The 21,080-nt window shown below is 39.2% G+C and overlaps 1 protein-coding gene across 4 annotated transcripts in view; it reads left to right on the top strand.

Moving 5' to 3' along the window:
* Positions 1-21,080, top strand: part of LOC131691972 (pikachurin) — a 788,885-nt gene that overhangs the window by 670,586 nt on the left and 97,219 nt on the right. The window lies entirely within an intron of this gene.

Here is a 21,080-nt window from a genome sequence, read left to right as displayed (position 1 = left end):
AACTGGTATTCAATTTACAATTGAAGGAATATCTCCCTTTGTCTGACGATGAAGTTCAATCTGTTAATCCTTGTTACGAACCTTACGATTCACAACCTAGGTCCAACCAATCCTGCACTAAGTTGAATAAGTTGAATCTCTGATTGACATGTAACATGAGATTTTTAGTGTTCCTGGGTGCATAGGAAACCCTTTTTTTCTTCTCAATTGTCTAAGACCAGGTGTTGTTTGCTTCGGATTTGTGGCAGAGCTTTCTTTTGCTGGTATATTTGGCGGCCTTTCAAGAGAAACAAAAAAAAATATTGTTACAAAGACCCATTTGCGTGTAATTAGTGCATAACGAATTTCGCGCTAAATCGTATTCAGAGTTGGCAGCACCCTCTCAGATTTTAATAAAACTTTCTGTACGTGAGAACTTTGCGTTGCGTTGCGTTGCGTTGCGTTGTGACGATGATTTTGGCGGATTGCACACTGACTTCATCATGTTTGACTGCTGATTATCTAATAAGAGTTGCTTAGGAAGTGGTAAGTAGGAATTCATACCAATCCGACCCATATTAAAACCTCAACAGCATGATAGCCATCATTGCCGGCCGCCCCCATCTCCATCGTTCACGGGGAAGGATAAGGTAGACAGGAAGTGTTGATGCTCCACCTACTTAACGGAAGGACGACGATTCATCAGACTCTTCCATAGGTGTCGCGGAGTTGGTGGTTTGGAAGGGTATCAGGTCTAGGATTCGCTCCAAGCAAACGATGCGACCTGTAAAGCATATTTTATTAGGTAGTTGTTTAGTTAGTCTTCGAGTGCACGATCACTCGAAAAAGAGATGATCTTGTTTAGTTTTTGGTTATTTTTAAACTCTGGGCAGCCGGCTACCGAGAGTATACTATGTTCCCTAAACAAAAACAATTTGAACTCCACACAGCCGATCGTGGGAGTATTGCCTGGAAAAGCTAATCTTATCTGCGTAATGGGCCGGATCACTATTTATTGCAACAGTATTTGGACAGAACTCGCTACTTCTTCTCTACGATATATTTATTGGCTTGAAAACTACCAAGTGACAGCATATTATACTGGCAAAAATAGCGCGAGATGTTATAAATCAAGGAAAGTATTTCTTATTTTCCATATCGGATTGTTTGTGGAATACAAGTATACGAGCGATAATACCGAACACTGAAGGGAAATATAAAGGATTGTTAATCTGATGCACGGGCTTGTTAGCAATAACGGAGCTTTAAATTAGGTTCATAAAAACAGACGCGGCGAATTTTCAATACGTATTGAGCCGTGTTCATAGATACTAGTCAGATTAGTCGTATTGGGGCTAATTTCCGATCAACTATTCATTTTTACGGCAATGTTTTCTCGACTAGATCTGTTCGCACCCTCTCATTCTGTTCGCACCCTCTCATTCTGCGGTCTAAGGACCAAATGTCATCAATAGACTTAGAATCGCGTGGAGGCATGAGATAGGAAACTTGTAAGAATTTTGCTATCCCACCGTTTGACTACCAGAATGGATGGGAGAACAGTAATACTAGCAAATACCGACTACCATAAGAGCGGTGCAAATTTGAACGAGTGACGTAGAGTACTGCACTGAAAAAAGGACCAGGAGTGCGATTTTACGAAGTTTTAGCTTCCGATGGCCCTACATTTTCTGACAAAGTGAAGTTCTTGAATGTTGAGATTTTTATTACTGTTTAGAAAAGCAAAAGTATCATAAAGCTAGTGTCAGGCCTTCATGAGACCTCAAGAAGTCACTTTTGGAGGTATTCGTAAATGTAGATTTGTCGGTAGACGGTTCCAAATATAATAGAAAAATACCTAATTTAACACAACTACAGATCACTTGCAACATAAAAAGCTTTTTGTGAAATTCGACAGCTCCATCTTAGGCCAATTCAATAAATTTCCTGCATGAAAGTTTCCATTTTTTAAAAACGGTTTTTAAGCCAAAGCTTTGGAAGTTAAACCTTGGCGTGGAAGTGCCGGTATATTAATATATTCTGTTACTTAGTGTAGAATTAGATTTCGTCATTTACGGCTAATATACAACCGCCAGAAGAAACTTAAAACGTTGGTACACAATCAAGAAAGGCGAATCAGAAAAGGTATATGTCAGTGATTCACTAAATACAGACTGGAAAGAGGGTAATATGGAAAACCTTAAGGTCCGCCCAGATTAAGTCTTCGGTACGGAACAAAACCTCGGCCTAGGAACTCCTAGCATGTTGTTAGTCGCCTCTTACGACATGGAAGCAGTTCCCAGAGGTTCTATTCTTGGTTGAAATAGTGCAAAAAGATTTCAGCCCGCCGGACACCACACGGCTTAACTTTCTGTACGTGAGAACTTTGTCACAAAAAGTCACTTTGTATACAACGTTTTTTCAAAAACGATCTAGACTGTCTTTTGAAAAGGGTCAAACTTTTTTAACCAATTTTTTGACATTAAAAATGTCTTACTCCACTATCTGGGGCTAGGTGTCATTCTAAAATCTAAACTATCTCCCATGTAACGAAACTATGTAAGGTTTGCACGCTTATAACTCCGATATTACTAGATGGATTTTAATCATTCATACACCAACCGATTCAGAAACACCTAACTTAAATATTGGTTATAATTTAATATCTCCCCAATAAAAGTAGACTTTTGGAAATTGGTAAAATTAAAAAGTTCACAAAAAACGGGAAAAATACCATTCGTGAGGCAGATTTCTCAGACACAGCCGTCAAAAGAGGGCAGCTTAGTTGCTCAATGAAACACGAAAAGTCATAAATAGAAGCAACGCATGTCCGTTTAAATCAGTTGTTGCTCTTATCCCACACGAGCAACGTCGTCTCCGGGCGATGCAATAAGCGCTATCGATTTTCGGTAACGTTGGCATTTGCACACACTCGCACCTAAGTGACTAAACCATATACGGTTAGTTTATAAATAGAGGTGACGCGTACCCGTTTGAATCAGTTTTTGTTCTTATGTCGAACGGGTAAGATCATGGCTGCAGTGTCTGGGCACTACAATAAGCGGTAGACGCTATGCATTTTCGGCAGCGGTGGCCGTGTGCGGATTTGTCGGGTACCAGCATGGGGCCCTATTCTCACCGTCACCTCACCTAGTTGGGTGAGGTGAGAGCGAAAAAAGCGATCACCGCAGTCACCTAGGTGACTATAGTCACCCAAGGTGACAGAAGTCACCTGACAGAGCGATTCCCAGAGTCATTTTGAGTGACGACGGTCACCGCGAGAAGGAAAAAAAGTGACTAAATTCTCACCTAAAAAATTTAGGTGACTAGAACCAAAAAGTGTTGCGTTTATTTTTAGATTTTTTTTAGAATTTTCGGGTAACTTTTTCTTTTGGCCAATGGCAGCTGGGAAGTTTTTGGATGGCGAAATTGATGATTGGCGCCATTTTGAAATCCAAGATGGCGGCTTCCGGTTACCATAAAATGTCTTAAACCACTATCAATATGAGTGTCATTTGAAAGGTATTAATTAGTAGAATGCGAAAATTGACGATAGGCGCCATTTTGAAATCCAAGATGGCGGCTTCCGGGAACCATAAAATGTCTTAAACCACTATCAATATGAGTGTCATTTGAAAGGTATTAATTAGTAGAATGCGAAAATTGACGATTGGCGCCATTTTGAAATCCAAGATGGCGGCTTCCGGTTACCATAAAACACTTAAAACCACCATCAATATGGGTGTCATTTGGAAGATATTGATTAGTAGAATGCGAAAATTGACGATTGACGCCATTTTGAAATCCAAGATGGCGGCTTCCGGCTACCATAAAATGTCTTAAACCACTATCAATATGAGTGTCATTTGAAAGGTATTAATTAGTAGAATGCGAAAATTGACGATTGGCGCCATTTTGAAATCCAAGATGGCGGCTTCCGGTTACCATAAAACACTTAAAACCACTATCAATATGGGTGTCATTTGGAAGATATTGATTAGTAGAATGCGAAAATTGACGATTGGCGCCATTTTGAAATCCAAGATGGCGGCTTCCGGTTACCATAAAATGTCTTAAACCACTATCAATATGGGTGTCATTTGAAAGGTATTAATTAGTAGAATGCGAAAATTGACGATTGGCGCCATTTTGAAATCCAAGATGGCGGCTTCCGGTTACAATAAAACACTTAAAACCACCATCAATATGGGTGTCATTTGAAAGGTATTGATTAATAGAATGCGAAAATTGACGATTGGCGCCATCTTGAAATCCAAGATGGCGGATTTCAATTACCCTTAAATTCTTAAAACCACCATCAATATGGGTGTCATTTGAAAGGTATTGATTAGTAGAATGCGAAAATTGACGATTGGCGCCATTTTGAAATCCAAGATGGCGGCTTCCGGTTACCATAAAACACTCAAAACCACCATCAATATGGGTGTCATTTGAAAGGTATTGATTAGTAGAATGCGAAAATTGACGATTGGCGCCATTTTGAAATCCAAGATGGCGGTTTCCGGTTACCATAAAACACTCAAAACCACCATCAATATGGGTGTCATTTGAAAGGTATTGATTAGTGGAATGCGAAAATTGACGATTGGCGCCATTTTGAAATCCAAGATGGCGGCTTCCGGGATGCAAAAACACTTAAAACCACCATCAATATGGGTGTCATTTGAAAGGTATTGATTAGTAGTATGTGAAAATTGACGATTGGCGCCATTTTGAAATCCAAGATGGCGGCTTCCGGTTACCATAAAACCACCATCATTTGGGTGTCACTTGAAAGGTATTGAATAGTGGAATGCAAAAATTTACGATTGGAGCAATTTTGAAATCCAAGATGGCGGCTTCCGGGAACCATAAAACACTTAAAACCACCATCAATATGGGTGTCATTTGAAAGGTATTGATTAGTAGAATGCGAAAATTGACGATTGGCGCCATTTTGAAATCCAAGATGGCGGCTTCCGGTTACCATAAAACACTCAAAACTACAAAGTTAACTTCTAATTGAAGCGTTCGGGTGAAGTCATTTGAAATTTAACTAAAAATAAAAGGTTGCCAAAATTTAAATAAGACCAATGATTGGTCCAATGTTGCCAATCCTCTTTACGCAACTCTACTATTAAAAACTCTGGTATAAAGGTACGCAAAGAGTGTGCAGAAAGTGAAGCCGAAAAAAGTCTACCTATCGAGCAAAATTAGAATCCAACTTTGCTGCAGAGGTATCAGAGATGGATTGCAATTGTGCTCGATAGGTAGACTTTTTTTGACTTCACTCTTTGCGCAACTGTTCTCTATAGACTGTGATCAATAGCTGTAATATGAATGGACATACATACATGCTAACCAAGACGGTTCGGGTGGGCTCATTTTTTCTATTGGGTTTTTCGATTGATGTGAACCGATGTAGTGGAGTGCACTGGTTTTGAACTTTCTAGCAGAAGTGAAGAAAACTGGGTATGTTCCATTGGCACTTCTGATTGAAAGTACAAAACACTACACCGGTTCACAGCCATCGAAAACGGCATATATAAGAGGGCGGTTGTCATTTTTCGTTAGGAAGAAAACCATTACAAATTGTAGTGGGTTTTCCTGTTGCCATAAGTTTTGTTTCGGTTCGGTCACAAATATTTGTTTATAGTTTCGAGATAAAAAGTGTCCCTAAGTGTTCCAATTAGAGGAGAAGCTCAGCCTTTTCTCTCTTCATCGTGCGCCAAAGAATCAGGATGCTCGTACGGATGTTTATGTTTACAAAAATAGGTCTTTGGACACACGGAAGTACTGTACAAAGCTGTGAATGAGAAGTTATATATTTTATATGTTAGACATATACAATGATTGTGTGAAGTTGGAGTACTTACGTTTCATCTGGCAAATCCAATGGATTGGATGCATCGCGAATCCTTCTTCTTCGAATAGCTAAATCACTAGCCTTCTCTTCTTCGCAATCGCTAAACCAAGCTTCGATGGAATTTTTTTTCAATCGTTTTGTTGATTCTGGAGCACTTTCCTTTTGTAAATACTGCTACGCAGATGATTAATACAAAACTGTCTGTCTTCAATAAGACGTAAAAGTTGTACGGGCAGATTGAGCTGGAACGTTTGAAAGATCTTGACCTTCTTGAAACTAGCAAAATAGAAATTATTCAGCAATGATTAGGCGGACCATGAGACGTTTCTGATTATTTAATTTTTTGTGTACTCATGATGTTTCTCGGGTTCGTTTGACATCCGACAAAATCGTTGATTCGGTTCAACATCAAACGAGGTTGATCAGCAAAAGACGCTATTCGGAGGAGTTCTTCTGCTTGCGCTCTACGCGACAGGATTCACCAGTACATTGTCAAATAACTACTCATCGAATGCCTAATAGGGTGATGAGCCCATTATGGCTGTTTCTATTATCACGCTACCCATTTGAAGCCGTTGGTTAGAGCAGTGTCTGCCATCTTTGTTTAAAGCATTGGGTCAAATGGTAATGTATGTTATTATCTTGGTACTTAACAACGAAGCAAAGCTGTTGATGCCAATTTGTACGCATTCCATTGTTTGTAGGCCGAGTAATTAATGAATCAGTGAGGCTCCCTCCTTAGTATGGTGAAAATAGGCGCTTCACTCTACCTGGTATTGACTAGATAACAAATTTTCTGCTTTTTTAAATTAAAAAAAGTTAATTTTTTATTGATCTCTTCTGGCGTTTCACGGTCAAATCACAAGATCAACTCACGTGGAACACCATTTGTTTGCAATTGTAGTATAGAAGTTTGGGAATACCGTCGATTATGATGATTGGAGACATTTTGGATTCCTAGATGGTTACTCTGATTTTAAACGAAATAATCGTAATCTCCATTAAATGTCTGCAATAATGAAGAAAGATTACGATTCAAATCATTTTGAATCAAATATTGCGACATCCGGTTAATACAATACGATTATAATGGGTATTTGTTTACTTTATGTACTTCTTTCTTTGTACACGGAAAACATGTTTTTCTTGTATGCTAGTTTAGTGTTGTAGTTTCATCAAATTTATCAAAGGGCTTAAAAATTAGTGGTACCTACTAACCTTACTCGTAGGGTTATTGTGCTACCTAAAACAAGCTTTTGGGCGAAGCTAGCTTAAACTAAGGATAGCCCCTATATTTGAGTATACCGGGCAAACGAGTGGATCACAGGTTTGCTTGCGTTTACGATGACAAGTACGCGGCCACCTCGTCGTGCGGATCCTCAGCAGCTTTGTGCCTCTTCGGATGCTTGGACTCGGCTATGCGGCGTTACATCAACTTCCTCCAAAACCTCACTTTCTGCAGCACAATATCACTGCAAGTTAGGTTAGTCGGTACAACTTATTTATGAAGTTCATGAATAAACTTTAGAAGTATTGTCCTTCCACCCTCTTTTTATGACTTTAGAATACAAATGTAGCATATTCACGAAAGAAAAATATGTTTTCCACTTACAGGGGAAAAAGTACCTAAAGTAAATAATTACCGGATAATGTACAATTAAATGTGTGTCACATAGACGGTTAAAAATGTCGTTCGAAGCCCTTTTGAAAATTTGTGCATTTTGATGGATAATACTTCGACATGTAAAGCAGCCGCGGGAGCATAACCTAGACAAACAAATTTTGGAAACTCACCCTTGAGATCGATGTGACTTGATGAGCAGCAAATCGTGTAAGGGCGGGTCCCTTCAAGTCCTGCAACCGTCGATCAGCCAGTTAGCTTGTCCACCGAACCAAAACTGTTTGGTATAACGTTCCTGTTCTGACAAGTGTTAAATGAAAAATGAATAGATCATGAAAATCAAGGCCTACCTTGATCGTTAGGGATCAGGCAGATCACTTGTGATGCATTTTGAAAATCAGCGAAATTAAATGCATTTCAAAATGAAATTCAAAATGTATTTTGCGTTGCATGCAATGTATTTTGCATTGCGTATAAGCCGTCAAAACCCTACAAAAACTAGCCCACAAACTTTTGTGCGAGCGAGTGCAAAGTTGATGAAAAAATTGAAATTAAATGCATTTTTTCTAATTTGATGCAAATTTGTTATACATTCCTAGAGTGATCTGCCCCAAGGATTGAAACCATTTAACTAGAGCATGAAATTTAACGTATTTCTATTGTGAATGACATGTTTTCTTCTTCCTCCTCCACACTATTTACCTGAAATACGTATTTGACTTAGTCACTTGCCATAAAACACCATGTTTTATGGTAACCGGAAGCCGCCATTTTGGATTTCAAAATGGTGCCAAGCGTCAATTTTTGCATTCCACTATTCAATACCTTTCAAATGACACCCATATTGATAATGGTTTTAAGTGTTTTATGGTTCCCGGAAGCCGCCATCTTGGATTTCAAAATGGCGCCAATCGTCAATTTTCGCATTCTACTAATCAATACCTTTCAAATGACACCCATATTGATGGTGGTTTTAAGTGTTTTATGGTTCCCGGAAGCCGCCATCTTGGATTTCAAAATGGCGCCAATCGTCAATTTTCGCATTCCACTAATCAATACCTTTCAAATGACACCCATATTGATGGTGGTTTTAAGTGTTTTATGGTTCCCGGAAGCCGCCATCTTGGATTTCAAAATGACGCCAATCGTCAATTTTCGCATTCCACTATTCAATACCTTTCAAATGACACCCATATTGATGGTGGTTTTAAGTGTTTTATGGTTCTCGGAAGCCGCCATCTTGGATTTCAAAATGGCGCCAATCGTCAATTTTCGCATTCCACTATTCAATACCTTTCAAATGACATCCATATTGATGGCGGTTTTAAGTGTTTTATGTTTCCCGGAAGCCGCCATCTTGCATTTCAAAATGGCGCCAATCGTCAATTTTCGCATTCTACTAATCAATACCTTTCAAATGACACCCATATTGATGGTGGTTTTAAGTGTTTTATGGTTCCCGGAAGCCGCCATCTTGGATTTCAAAATGGCGCCAATCGTCAATTTTCACAATCCACTATTCAATACCTTTCAAATGACACCAATATTGATGGCAGTTTTAAGTGTTTTATGGTTCCCGGAAGCCGCCATCTTAGATTTCAAAATGGCGCCAATCGTCAATTTTCGCATTCTACTAACCAATACCTTTCAAATGACACCCATATTGATGGTGGTTTTAAGTGTTTTATTTTTCCCGGAAGCCGCCATCTTGGATTTCAAAATGGCGCCAATCGTCAATTTTCGCATTCCACTATTCAATACCTTTCAAATGACACCCATATTGATGGCGGTTTTAAGTGTTTTATGGTTCCCGGAAGCCGCCATCTTGGATTTCAAAATGGCGCCAATCGTCAATTTTCACAATCCACTATTCAATACCTTTCAAATGACACCAATATTGATGGCAGTTTTAAGTGTTTTATGGTTCCCGGAAGCCGCCATCTTAGATTTCAAAATGGCGCCAATCGTCAATTTTCGCATTCTACTAACCAATACCTTTCAAATGACACCCATATTGATGGTGGTTTTAAGTGTTTTATTTTTCCCGGAAGCCGCCATCTTGGATTTCAAAATGGCGCCAATCGTCAATTTTCGCATTCCACTATTCAATACCTTTCAAATGACACCCATATTGATGGCGGTTTTAAGTGTTTTATGGTTCCCGGAAGCCGCCATCTTGCATTTCAAAATGGCGCCAATCGTCAATTTTCGCATTCTACTAATCAATACCTTTTAAATGACACCCATATTGATGGTGGTTTTAAGTGTTTTATGGTTCCCGGAAGCCGCCATCTTGGATTTCAAAATGGCGCCAATCGTCAATTTTCGCATTCCACTATTCAATACCTTTCAAATGACACCCATATTGATGGCGGTTTTAAGTGTTTTATGGTTCTCGGAAGCCGCCATCTTGGATTTCAAAATGGCGCCAATCGTCAATTTTCGCATTCCACTATTCAATTCCTTTCAAATGACACCCATATTGATGGTGGTTTTAAGTGTTTTATGGTTCTCGGAAGCCGCCATCTTGGATTTCAAAATGGCGCCAATCGTCAATTTTCGCATTCCACTATTCAATACCTTTCAAATGACACCCATATTGATGGTGGTTTTAAGTGTTTTATGGTAACCGGAAGCCGCCATCTTGGATTTCAAAATGCCTACCAATCAATCACCAATGCAATACCAATCAATGGGTGTCATTTGAAAGGTATTGAATAGTGGAATGCGAAAATTGACAATGCACTTTTGAAATATCCGGGGCAGTGATTGAGTGATCCTAGCAGTCACTTTACAATTTCCGTGAGGTGACTTAAAAAATTGCGATTCTGAGAGTCACCTGGGTGACGACGGTCACCCAACAGTCACCTCACCTAAAGTGAGTCTCGGAATACCTCCTCGTGGGTGAGGTGACTGGTAAGTGAGGTGACGGTGACTCAAGTGAGGTGAGGTGAGGTGACGGTGAGAATAGGGCCCATGGTGTCACAGAATGATTTGCAAAGTGGGTGGGCGGGGTGGTTTGGATTTAATTCAATACGGTGTGTGCTGCTTAAGAGTGTTGCGTTTGAAAAAAATATACATATTTATTTTTATGCATGCGTGTGCGTTGTAACTTGTTAATCCATGTTTACGGCGCTTTGTAGCTGCGTAGGGTAAAGAGCCAATTGGTTTACATGTTTCATATTTCGGTTATATGTTTTTTTATCAGTAAGGCATCTGACAACGTGCTTCTGTAGTTATTGCACTGTTCAGCAGCGTAGTGTTTTATATAGGAGAGTACACTCAGGTTTTTTTACGCGGATTTTGAAATTTACGCGGTTTTCATTAACGCGTTTTTTTAAATTTACGCGGTTTTCATTTACACGGCCTGTATCCCCTGCGTGAAAAATCTAAGTGTAATTGCATCGGAAACAATCACATTCCCAGCAGAACTTTTTGTTTTCTAATTTCAAACACTTTTGTTTCGGACTGCACACAACGGAAAATTTTAAAACAGAGCTTACCGTCCCAGCAGCAGTTGAAGCGGGTGTTCTTTTTCGATTCAAATTCAAGCCATGTCTTAAGCGTTACTGGACTTAAAATTGTTTTCCCAGTTTAACCAGTCAGAATATCTGTCCTACCCTATGTATTTAAAACACAGTTCTAATTGCGTTTTAAGGTATACAACAAATACGGTTGGGTATACTAATTTAAATTTTAAAATAAATCTGTTTTAAATTATGAAACAAACCGCTGTACTGAAGATATAATTATGTCAGTCCTATTACCACATAAAACACCTATATAACATAAAACGCTGCAGAATTGGTTTAATAATACAATGTTTACACTACAGAGTTATAACACGTTTTAATAATTAGCAACAAGAAAAACGTCACCAAGATAGCATAATAACCCGTTTTAACTGGTAGTGCGAACGTTGCATAACCATGTAATTTATCAAATAATTTCATTTTTCCACCACTAATCGATCAAGAAATACTTACACTTAAGATTGTTTACTTAAGTTCATTAGTACATTATTGAAAATTTAAATGGAAAATGAAATTTCATATTTTATGGAGAATCTGTATATTTCCGTTGGCGGGCGTGGGTTTCCTCATCACAGCTCTCAATATGGAACTTTTCTTTTGAATATATTTTCTGGACAGACCAGCCTATTTTTACTAGATGGATCAGCCAAATAATGCCAATCACCTAGTGAGATACTTGATTAATTAATAGATTACCGTTAAAAGACCTTCAATAAATTATGTTTTGATGGGGAGGGTATATAGCAAATTGTAACATATGAAAACAGGCGAGTGAACAAGAACCTGTGTCGATATGTGTGATAGATAAAAAAGCTATATTTTTAATGTCACCGTGGTCGTGTCCTGTACACAACCCTTTAATTTTTTCGTTTCAAGTGTTTCACCGTCGACACGTAGCTCATCAAGTTCATGTCTGGCAAGCCATTGTGTATAAGTGCAAAGTGTACTATGAATGTAATGGACATTTCCACAGTTATGTTGAACATAAACAGCCTCCGTGCCATAGTTTAGAGAAATGAGAAAGGCACAATTGCACCGCTAGGTGGATTAAAACAGGTTTTTTTTTCCTTAAAATTACCCAACTTGAATTTTTGACTGTAGGTAGGGAACATAATTACCTTTAAATTTTTAAAATCGATTTTTTTCAGTGTAGAAGTCGATGAAGAATTTTTTCAATACTTTTATTAAAAAATTTGACTAATTTTGTGAAAATCACTCTTACAACATTTTTTTATAGGATTTGTCATTTTTAGACTATAGCCATTTGAAAAAAATGGTACAAAAAAGTTTGACCCTTTTCCAAAGATAGTCTAGATCATTTTTGGAAAAACAAAGTATGCAAAGTGTCTTTTTGTGACAAAGCTCTCATGTACAAAAAGCTTGATTGAAATCGGAGAGGGTGCTCCCAACATTTATTCGAGTGGGCGCGATATTTGTCGCATGCATGACGCGCGGCGCAAATAACCGATCATGCAGATGATCTTTGACGCAAAGCAGTCTCGCCCGGTGCGATTATCACTCAGCATCTTTGCTCACTGGAGCAAGGGGTTATTGAAACAGCCAACCCCATCCTTCAGTAGGTCCACGAATGCCAAGTTCAAATCGATAACTACACCATCTATCTCAACTTTGTGAGCGGGCATGTAATAGTGTTTGTTCTTCGTGAACGTACTGTCGCCAGTAAAAATAAAATAGAATGATTTTTTTTACTTCTTCCGTGGGTGAGCTGGATGCTTTCTACATTTAAGTGAACAGCTCTAGTTCAAGAACTTTTCAAGCCTATTAGATGTTATTTGCAACACAATTGTATCCAAATATTGAAAAATAATGCAAAGTAATGAAAAAAATTAAAAATTATTTCGGTAACACGTCACAGTATATGAAAAAGATCTCCCTCGTATTAGACAGTTTCCGTAGTTCTTCTTGATGGCCTCAAGAATATAATCATTTAACTGAATAATATGGGAGATAATCAATATAGAAGCAACCAGAGCGGTCGAGAGCCGCGCTGGGCCCCTGGGCTTAAATTACTGACGGGCCCTACTCTAGATGACTTGTTATTTGAATATCGATTTAGAACATTATACGAACCTTCTAAATCAAACTATTTTTTATATAATTCGTTTATTTGCGTAGGCTTAATGTGTTAGTTTAACGGAACCGTGGGACTTTTATATATTTACAAGAAAAAAATACAAATAAGTAAGCGAATACAAGTAACTGTCTGTCAGAATATCTTACATGTGACTTGCTATGGCAACTGGTGGCCTCTTTTCGCGGCGTTGTAGACTAAATCCACGTCATCATTAATGCTGCCTTGATGATCTTCATCAGATGTAGTTCCTTGGTTCGAGTATGAATCGGTCGAGTTTCGCAATTGCTTCCTCGTTGATGGTCCTTGGTGTTGATTTTGAGGTACTGGATGAAGCTATTGTAGTCACCAGCAGCCTCAAATTTGGTTACAAATTGTGATTGAACTAAAGAAAATGTTAACGAAGTGTTAGATTTGATTTCTGCAGACGAGTTTTCCTTAGTGCTTTCAGAGCATAGTTTCCGTAATGTGCCATCGGGTATGCGTAGTATTTTTTCACACCGGTATGTCATTACATGATTATTAGGTATAGGTTCTTAATAAGATATATCCACAAACTAACGGACTTAGCACCGTGACATATAGGATTATGAGTCTATTTATCTATATATTTAAACGGGCGATATGTATCTAAATTTTGGTTACTTTCGTTTATTCTTCAAAGTGTCATGCACTAACTTTCGTGAACGCATTAGTTTGCAGTGATGTCTATTTTGGGGTAAATATGAAAATTTCATTCAATTAATGCGTTCTACGAAACCGCCAAAAAACAAAGATACCTAAAATCATCGAGGAAGAATAAACGTTCTTTATAAAATGAACACAAGACAAATATCACTGCTTTTGTCTTTTGCTTTACGCTGGCTCGAGTCGAAGCAGAAAGTAGACTGAGTAGCGTTGTCTTTGTTGGATAGAAACAGACTGTTCAGCGAAGCATGTTGGATCAGTTTGCTTTAAATCTTGGTGAAGACCCAATCTTGTGCTAGTGAATCGAAAATTAAGCGAAACCGAGTTGAAATTTGAACTTTTCTCATAAAATAATTCTCTAATAAAACAAGAAATTTGGTGTCAATTAAAAAAAACAATTTTTTATTTTAATTTTTTATTTTTTTTTTATTCAATTCGTTTATTTGATAAGGCAGGTTTGCGTTAGCTTAAAGGTGCCAATTTTGTTTTGTTTTACATTTTAAATTACTTAGAACTAGGGGATTACATATTGATTTTTGAAATTAAACTAAGGCTAATTTATAGCTATACATTTAAAACAAGGGGGTAATATAATTTTCGTAAGATTAGGGGGGTCATTTAGTTTTTATGGCAATATGGTTTGACATTTTTAGCAATGAGATTATTGGAGCAAATAATGTTTAACTAAGGGGTAAATTTTTTACGACTATCTTAAAGGTAGAAATAACTAGAGGGCGTGATTAAATTTTGTAATGATTCGGGGATATTAATTAGAGTTATTTTATGTGGTAGTAGAGTTGGGCATTTTCAACGAGATCATATAATATAATAGTTAAAACTAGAAAAGACAGGAAGAGCTAAATGCTTCGTGAAGGTATTTGGGGGGAGGGGAAGGGGTGTTACTTCTGTGTATAATAGTCAGGGGAAGTTGGGTGGACAAAGATGGCAGGGGGAGAACATTATTTCAGTTTCAGGCTTCGGGAGATCAACGGATGGATTACAGAATCAGGGTGGCCTTCATCAGGAAGAATCATGTACTGGGACGCTGGGTGGTCCTCCTCAAGATGGCAGGGGTTTCTCCAGTCGATTTCGTAGTACGGCTCAGATGTTGATCAGTTACATTTTGAGTTGTGCGTGTGATGTTCGTGCTGTAGGTCCCGTGTTTGTTGGCTCATTCGACAGGGATGTTTTGTGTCGCCTTGGAGTCGCATTAAACCATCGTGGGTGTATGGTACAGGTGGAAGAGAGGGCTTCTTAGAATGATAAGGAAAAGGGGCAGGTAAAGTTGGATATTGATGATTTTTACGAAGGTGTATATAAGGGACATATAGAGGACATAGCGGCTTGCCAACACATCTCGAACCGGGACGTTTGGTGGTCTTCCTCGGGTCCGGAGGGTGTCCATAAGCCGAGACCTGGCGGAACTGTACTCGGTGCACGCCCAGACAATGTGTTCGATGTCATGATAGCCGTCGCCACAAGTGCAGATACCACTCTCCACGAGCTCAATACATCGGAGATGTGCATCCAGCGTGTAATGGTTTCCCATGAGTCGCGAAATCACACGATTGAAGTCACGACCCACATCCATCTATCGAATGTAGCCACCTTCCTAGCACCCCATTGCTCCACGAGGTTTGCCAACTTTCGAGGGTTCTCTGATGAGTAATACTGAAAAATTCGCAAATTGGTCTTTCAAAAACGTCACCTTCAAGGGCACCCACCTTAGCTAAGGAATCCGCCTTCTCATTACCCGGAATGGAGCAATGAGAAGGGACCCACACCAAGGTAATCTGGAAAGATTTGTCTGATAAAGAACTCAGTAGCTCCCGTATTTTCCCCAAAAATACGAAGAATGCTTTCCATGTGTCATCGAGCGAATAGCGTCAATAGAACTCAGACTATCCGAGACGATGAGGTAATGATCTGCGGATAATGTGTCAATGAATCCAAGGGTATACTGAATCGCAGCTAGTTTTGCGGCGTAAACTGAAGCGGGGTCACTGAGTTTGTAGGAGGCGGTGAACTTTTGATTGAAAATATCGAAGCCAGTGGACCCTTCGAGGTTTGATCCGTCAGTATAAAACATCTTTGCACAGTCTACTTCTCGGAATTTATTATAAAAAATGTTTGGAACCACTTGAGGGCGTGTATGGTTCGGAATTCCACAGATCTCGTCTTTTATGGATGTGTCGAAGAAAACAGTAGATTCAGAAGTATTTATGAAATGGACACGGTTTGGATTGTAAGAAGAAGGATTAATATTCTGCGCCATGTAGTCAAAGTACAGGGACATGAACCGGGTCTGAGAATTGAGCTCAACAAGCCTTTCGAAATTTTCAATCACCACCGGGTTCAAGATATCGCATCGAATGAGCAATCGATATGAGAGTTCCCAAAATCGATTTTTTAACAAGAGAACGCCCGACAGCACTTTGAGACTCATCGTATGGGTCGACTGCATGCACCCTAAGGCGAGACGCAAACAACGATACTGAATTCTTTCGAGTTTGATGAAATGTATGTTCGCGGCGGAGCGAAAGCAGAAGCATCCGTATTCCATTACCGACAGTATCGTTGTTTGATGCAACCTAATTAGGTCTCCTGGGTGGGCACCCCACCATGTTCCGGTTATTGTACGAAGAAAGTTGATCCTTTGTTGGCATTTCTGTTTCAGATACCTAATGTGGCATACCCAAGTACTTTTCGAGTCGAACCAGACCCCTAGATATTTTACTGTGAAGACCTGAGCTATAGTTTGACCCATTAGTAGAAGCTGTAATTGTGCTGGTTCACGCTTCCTAGAAAATACAACTAGCTCAGTTTTCTCCGTGGAGAATTCGATACCTAGCTTAATAGCCGAAGCAGAGAAATTCTCCAAGGTATTCTGTAATGGTCCTTGTAGATCGACAGCTTTGGGTCCCGTTACAGAAACCACGCCATCGTCTGCAAGTTGCCTTAACGTGCAGGAATTGTCAAGACATTCATAAATATCGTTGACATAGAAATTGTATAACAGAGGGCTTAAACATGAACCCTGGGGATGACCCATGTAACTAAATCGTGATGTCGATAAGTCACCATGCGAAAAATGCATGTGCTTTTCCGACAACAAGTTTAGTAAAAAGTTGTTTAAAGTTGCTGAAAGACCATGCTGGTGCAGCTTCTCTAGCAGAATGTTGATAGAAACTGAATCAAAAGCCCCCTTTACATCTAGGAACACTGATGCCATCTGCTCTTTACTAGCATAGGCCATTTGAATTTCGGTTGAGAGCAACGCAAGACAATCGTTCGTCCCTTTGCCTTTGCGAAAGCCAAATTGTGCATCTGACAGTAAGCCATTTGTTTCGACCCAATTGTCGAGGCGGAATAGGATCGTTTTCTCGAACAACTTCCGCATACAGGACAGCATTGCGATCGGTCGATACAAATTGTGATCGGAGACTGGTTTTCTTGGTTTTTGGATGGCGATGACCTTCACTTGTCTCCAATCGTGTGGGACAATGTTAGCCTCAAGAAACTTATTGAATAAGTAAACAAGCGTCTCTTGGCAGAGTCTGGCATATTCTTCAACAAGTTAAATTTGATTCTGTCTGGCCCTGGAGCTTTATTGTTACACGACAAGAGAGCAAGTGAGAACTCCACCATCGAAAAAGGTGTTTCGTTCGCGTTATCGTGAGAAGGCGCGGCGCGGTAGATCTTCTGTGCCGGGGCGGAATCCGGACAAACCTTCTTGGCGAAATCGAAAATCCAACGGTTTGAATATTCCACGCTCTCATTAGTACTGTTCCGGTTTCGCATACGTTGGGCTGTTCCCCAAAGAGTACTCATCGATGTTTCTCTCGTTAATCCGTCGACGAACCGGCGCCAATAACCGCGTTTCTTTGCTTTCATCAAACTTCATTCGCTTGTCTAACGTCGCGTACTGTCGAAAACTAGCGGGTCATCGGTGACAACGCCTTCAGACTGTACTTTTACATCTGAAATATACACGTGATAGTCCTTCGTAAAGTGCTCGCAGCAAGCAATATCGTTTGCTTGTTTTGAGTTAGTCAGCACGACCCTGAGCCTGTCTGAGCGGACCTTTTTTATTTCGGTCACAGCCGAGAATCGTTCCGTCAGGTCTTTCGAAATCTGTAATAGATTTAGCGATTTTGTTTTGGGCCGAAAGAAGACCACAAAGGGACCGATCGAGAGCTCTGGATATTGTTTGGTTCGGGGGAGAGCCTTGGGAGTCGATTCGACCTCCATTTAGCCGTCCAGGGAGGGAGCCATCGACACCATTGACGCACTGGGTTAACACCCGCGCAGACGGGAATAAGCCGTAAATGTGTCAAAAAAGGTAGATTTTACTTATCTGTAAATTTGTTTCCCACGACGCACCAGTCCAGCTTATATAGCTGGCTATTGTTCAATCCTCACTACGCGAACAAAAGGCTGAGGAATGCGGCCTAATGGTTAACACCTGCACAAAAGAAGAAAAAAATCCAAAACCTCGAGAGGTAGAGAATCTGCAAGATAACAAAAAGTCTACTCCAACTTAATGTAAAGAAATGCAACTCAATAACCTTCAGCAGAAAAATTTCAAATGTTCCCATAGACATACACTTAGGCAACCAACTTGTAGAAAAATCCAAAATTGTACGAGATTTGGGCGTTATCTTAGACTCCAAGCTCACATTTGTTGAACATTATAATACAATAATAAATAAAGCAAATAGTATGCTGGGCTTTATTAAACGTTTCACCTACAATTTTGAAGACCCTTACACAATAAAATCATTATACAATACATATGTCAGGCCAATTTTGGAATATTGCAGCATAGTATGGAACCCATACACTGTCCTGTACGAAGAACGCATCGAATCAGTCCAAAAACAATTTATTTTGTACGCGCTTCGTAAACTAAACTGGACGACATTTCCTCTTCCATCGTATAAAGCACGTTGCATGCTCATTAATATACAAACACTCAAAGAACGCCGCGAATTTGCCATGCTTTACTTTATCAACGACATTATTTCTCAACGTGTACAATCCGCATCATTACTTTCGCAAATAAAATTTTATGTACCTAGCCGACAACTAAGAACTCGTAATTTATTCCAAGAACAATCTTTTAGGACAAACTATGCTAAAAATAGCCCCATCAATAGAATGATGCGTCATTATAATGAAAATTGTGTAATAATTGACCTTTCCATGTCTAGAAAACAAATCAAATCTGAACTAAACCGTAGAAATAATGTATAGTATATAAGTAAATATTGTAAAACCATTCTATGTAGTCTACATATGCTTGACGAAAAAAAAAATAACCTTGAACGGGGATTATACGATTCTTTATCTCACACTGACGGACTGGAAAAAAACACTTGCTTCTCGATAGACCGCTCGTAAACGAATGATTTTTATTTTAATATTTCAGTTTAAAAACTAAAAATACCAGGGAGGCAACTATTGTCAAAAAAAATTTTATGAGAAGATACCAGATCCGTTGTTTCATGCATTTATAAGACATTTGGCATAGAAAATAAATTAAAAGCAGCCTTTTCAAACCCCAGTATCAACTCAAATCCAGAATTTTCAAAGTTCCATGAAGGCTTTCTGAAAAAAATCGGGGTGGCAGTAGATCTCAACGTTTCATTACATCCTAAGTCATTAGGCATAAAGCATTCGAATTCAATCTATGAATCTTCTAAGTGTGTGTTTTGTGTTTTTACACGGGTGAAAATTTTTGCACTTTGGACGTTTTGTGCAACATCTTAATCGTGTCCGATTGAGCTAAACGTTTGTAAAGAGACTTTTTTCGAGGTGAGTCCGGTTAATAAATTTGATGATGACCTGTTTTCCATACATGCCTGATGAACAGTCTTCTGAATAAATTCTCCCTCCGGCGCCGTCAACTGATTTCATGAATATACAGTAAAATATTTGTGGTTGGAATTTACATGAAATTAACGACAGCCAAACATGAAATAAGAAGGTAGTTAGTGTACCATTTCCATGTACACAAATTATTGTTTGAAGGTCGAACTGAAAAAGAAAGCCAAAGTAAACACCAAAGAGGCGCAAAACTGAGACTCCGCCAAGGGAACCAGAAGACCACGCTACGGCTCTGATTATGAATAAGTCTCGATGTGACTGACAGGACCGCAGGGTAATATTTTGGTACCTTTGGTGGAATGTCAGTTGTGCGCTTCTTTGATGTTTACATTGGCTTTCTTTTTCTGTTCGATTTTCGAACAAAAATGTATTTTGTCTTATTTTAACATTTTAACATTATATAAAGTAGATTATGATTTCAGCACCCCTCCCCTAAAGTTGGCGCCCTTAGCGGTGGCCAATCCGGCCAACCGTACGCTACGGCTCTGAGTATGGGTGTTGTAATACTCACTAAAGCGATTCTAAACTTTTGATGAGTAGTGCAAAATGAAAAAGCTCTTCGGATACGACAGCAAACTATAAGATTTCATAATAAAGTTACTGTATGGCAATAATTTCGTGTTCAAAGAATAAGTTGACTATAATAAACTTTGTATAAACGGCATAAAAGTGGTACGGGATAGGTTGTACGGGATTTACTCTTAACACAGGAGTGTTTCATTCTTGTACTAATAAAAAGTCAATCACAATATAAACAGTTTTAGTGGAAAGTACATTTTAATACGATTTTACTATATTCATAAATTCAACTTCGACTAAAATTTAAAATCAACAGGCTACCTAAATTTGCCAATCAACCGGAATAAAATGCATCAAATTAATTTATCATTCCATTCGTCCGCAATCGGAATCGATTACGCTCTACAAACAACCGGAAATCAACTAATCTAATAAATTCTATTATTGAACCGCACCTCGTTCTGACTTTCTGATTCCGAATCATCACGAGATTCAATCGTTTCAACACCCCAGATGAGAATTCGATCATGTGGTCAATAAATATCTCATTTTTCCGAACTCATTCATTTGCATATATGAAATCAAACACGCTAACAATATCACTCTGTGTTTTCTCCCCTTTCTCACCCCGCCGCGGCACCTCATCTGGTTACGGATCACCATCCCACAACAATGACCGACCTCGACGGATGCAACCCTGACCCCATCGAATACTCACGTGTGGCCCGGATATTATATTCTTGGTCAATGACGGAATGAACTCCCGACTGTGCGTAACCGTGTCGAATCCGCAATCAATACTGGTTCCACCGTTTGCCACCTCATTCGCAAACACACATCAAATGTGCTGCCGTTTCGGGGACGGTGGGGTTGGCTGACGGCGGCGGTTCCCGA

Source organism: Topomyia yanbarensis, chromosome 3 (assembly GCF_030247195.1).
Source record: "Topomyia yanbarensis strain Yona2022 chromosome 3, ASM3024719v1, whole genome shotgun sequence".
Taxonomy (NCBI): Eukaryota; Metazoa; Arthropoda; class Insecta; order Diptera; family Culicidae; genus Topomyia; species Topomyia yanbarensis.
This window is presented reverse-complemented; position numbering and strand designations above follow the sequence as displayed.